Here is a 3,044-nt window from a genome sequence, read left to right as displayed (position 1 = left end):
GGGTGATTATTGTATTCTACTATCATTATCGTTACTATCACAATCATACTTGCACCCATGAGCACCATTATTTCTCGATTCTTTGCCACTTTGGCTTTTTTAACTATGAGAGCACCGAGACTTCGGCGGCTGTTTCACGATTATACATAACATGCATGACATGATAACCAGGTTGTCACCTATCATTTATGTTCGTCATAAACTCTGGTCATACCATGCGAGTTTTGGTACATTCCAAGTTAACGAAACGACCATGAGAGCACCAAAATGTAGGCGGTTGTTTCATGACCTACATGCCACACAGATCATGATATTCATGTCATGACCTATTATTTATGTTCGTCATACACTCCTGTCATACTATGCCAATTTTGGTACATGCCAGACTAGCGAAACGACCACGAGAGCACCAAGACGTAGGCGGATAGATGGGCAGATAGATAGATACTGTCAAAGTGGCAAATGTTCGCCGGGAAATGATTCGCATTTAATAGCAGACCAATATACTGAAGCTGCATTGCATTTAGTATGCGCAGGGAGTTTGCACTTCGTAAGTGTCACCACCTGAAAGCAGTATGCCGGAATTCTTATTTTGGATTTAAACATGGAGGAGCTGGCGCGTACGCCGAGCCCCACTACCAAAAATTACATGTCCCATCTGCCCCGGTTTGGGGTAGTGGCGCGCTTCAGCCAACCGCAGTGCAATGGTAAGCCTCGGCACGGAGCCCCGACCTAAATGATCATCAAGAGCCCGACACCAGGTAAGTATGAAAGAAAGCCAATCAAGACGACAGCCCATTTCAAAAGGCCCTTCATGTGGCACTGGCTGCGAAGAGAGAATCGCGTCATTTACTGACCGTTAAACTACATTGCAAAAATATACAAAACCACTTTTCATGACGCAGAAGCATTGTGCCTAAAAAACTACAATCCTACTTTTCACATCTTTGAAATTTACTGCTACCTTTCTCATTAACATGGCGCGGAAATCGAGTAAAACGGCTCGAAAACCAGCACGTGTCCGTTTGCGTTTCTTTCTTACAGATTATGTGGATCCCGCATGCATTTTGATAATAATAATAATAATAATAATAATAATAATAATAATAATAATAATAATAATAATATTGAAAAAATTTAAGCCAGTTCCACGCTTGTGCAATCTGCTGAAACAGCGGAGCTCTGGAAGGCGTAGGTGTATGGTGTCGGGGGTATGACCCTCGCATTTGGACCGTGAGTACCCGGGTTCAAATCCCGCCTCTCTCTTTGTGTCTCTCTCTGCCTCTCTCTCTCATTTTCTCTTACTCTCGCCCATAGCAAGATATGTTGCAATCGCCTGTAAAACGCAATCATATGGTTCCCATAAATTCATTTTCTGCAAATGATAATTACTAATATTTCCATGCAATAAAGAAAAAAAATGAGTGTATAGCCCAGTGGTCATGACGCTCGCCTTCGAACCATGGGCACCCGGGTTCAAATCACGCCTCACCAATGAAGTCTATTTTGTTTTATTTCCCTCGCTCTCCTTCGATCGAAACTGCGAATACCATCGCTCCGTAGGGATCAACATCGACCTTAAGCAGCTCGGCTAATATAACAATAGTGTGTACCCGTGTCCGGGGCTTCAAACATTGTCATAATATGTCCTATGGCAGTGGCCTAATGAAGCTTCGCACTCGTAATCGGTTGCTGCCTCTGTAAAGTTGAGTATTGTGATGACTTGGACAGTCACCGTAACGTTGACAGCAGAGGAGTCGGCCAGCCGCTTCTCGATGGTTCTTTTATTTTCTGTGTCCATATATTTGTATTATTTACCTCTAGCATTTCCGAAATGTCAAATCGCATGGTGAGTGTCCGGATACCCCCCATATTTGTCGCATGCGCCTAGTCCTTCTTTACCATGCACGTAATCCATGTAATGTTGTGAAGGCAGTGATTTTGTTTATGCTTGTCGCCATATGACGCTCTCCTTTCTAGTTAGCGTCATTGGTGGTGCCGGGAGCGTATTGTGCTCTGCGTGTCATTATCCTAATTCTTGGTGCCTATTTTGTTTGGTTGGTTGTTTCAATTCTCTTGACGTTAATTGGTTGTCCCACTTAGCTCAAGGCCAGGAACCATGACGGGGAAAAGAACATGTACCCTTTCATTCCCCTCTCTGCCTATGTGACTTGGAACCTAGCTAATGCAGGAATATCATTGTATCTGGGTGATTGATTATCTTTGTGTGCCATCAATACTTCATGGCCCTTCCTCGGTATGTCCCCCGTTACGTACGCCATGCATGCCGCTTCGCTGTTTGTTCTAATCAATATGTCGACAGTTCCAAACGTTGGATCTGTGACGGCTTCTGCTATCCCTGTCGCTTCTGCTGCAGTTTGCGAGCCCAGCCATATGTGGCAGTTTGAAATCTGTCTCCTCTCGTTCTCGGCGAGGTGTCTGTGTATAGTATGTTTATGGCTCAGCTCCTTTGTTTGTTTATGTAGCTTGCGCGAGGCTGCCTTCTACCTGGGTCTATTTGGGTATGCATCTTATTTTTATCTGCGAAGCTGTTTAAGCTATCCGCAACTCACTTAGTGGTCCGCGAAAAATTGCGCCGAGCTATGACATCACCTCGCGTTGCCTAGTAACCGCCGCTCACTTCGCCCGACACAGACACGGCTCCGTCGGGCGCCCTCCTGCTGCGCATTACTGCGCATGCGCCGTGACGCCATCCCCGCGCGTCTGCGCTCGCCGCCCATATATTGTGCTTAGCTTTCGCCCCACTTTCCCTACGACTGCGCCAACAGCTGCGCACTGCTGTGCATGCGCCGCGAGTCAGACGTGACGTCACGGCCAGCTGTGCATGCGCTTCTTCCTTCCGTATGAAAGCCGGTGCGCGGCGGCGGCACGCCACCAAAGAAGATACGCACTGCCGAGGAAGACTCCGCTTACCAAGAATCGCGCTGGGCTGCTGAGCGAGACGGCCAGCGTCCACGCCGATTGGACCCAGCACGGTTAGTTGAAGCCGCTGCAAAACGACGACCGCGAGCCGGAGACCCCGA

The 3,044-nt window shown here is 47.2% G+C and overlaps 1 non-coding gene across 1 annotated transcript; it reads right to left on the bottom strand.

Moving 5' to 3' along the window:
• Positions 1 to 607: 607 nt before the first annotated feature.
• LOC119435385 (U1 spliceosomal RNA) lies at positions 608 to 769 on the bottom strand. The gene has a single exon (XR_005188827.1). It is a non-coding gene; the product is annotated as a U1 spliceosomal RNA (small nuclear RNA).
• Between the last annotated feature and the right edge of the window lie 2,275 nt (positions 770 to 3,044).

The sequence above is a fragment of the Dermacentor silvarum genome, unplaced genomic scaffold, assembly GCF_013339745.2.
Source record: "Dermacentor silvarum isolate Dsil-2018 unplaced genomic scaffold, BIME_Dsil_1.4 Seq668, whole genome shotgun sequence".
NCBI classification, from domain to species: domain Eukaryota; kingdom Metazoa; phylum Arthropoda; class Arachnida; order Ixodida; family Ixodidae; genus Dermacentor; species Dermacentor silvarum.
Note: the sequence above shows the minus strand (reverse complement) of the source record. Positions and strands in the feature narration are given on the sequence as shown.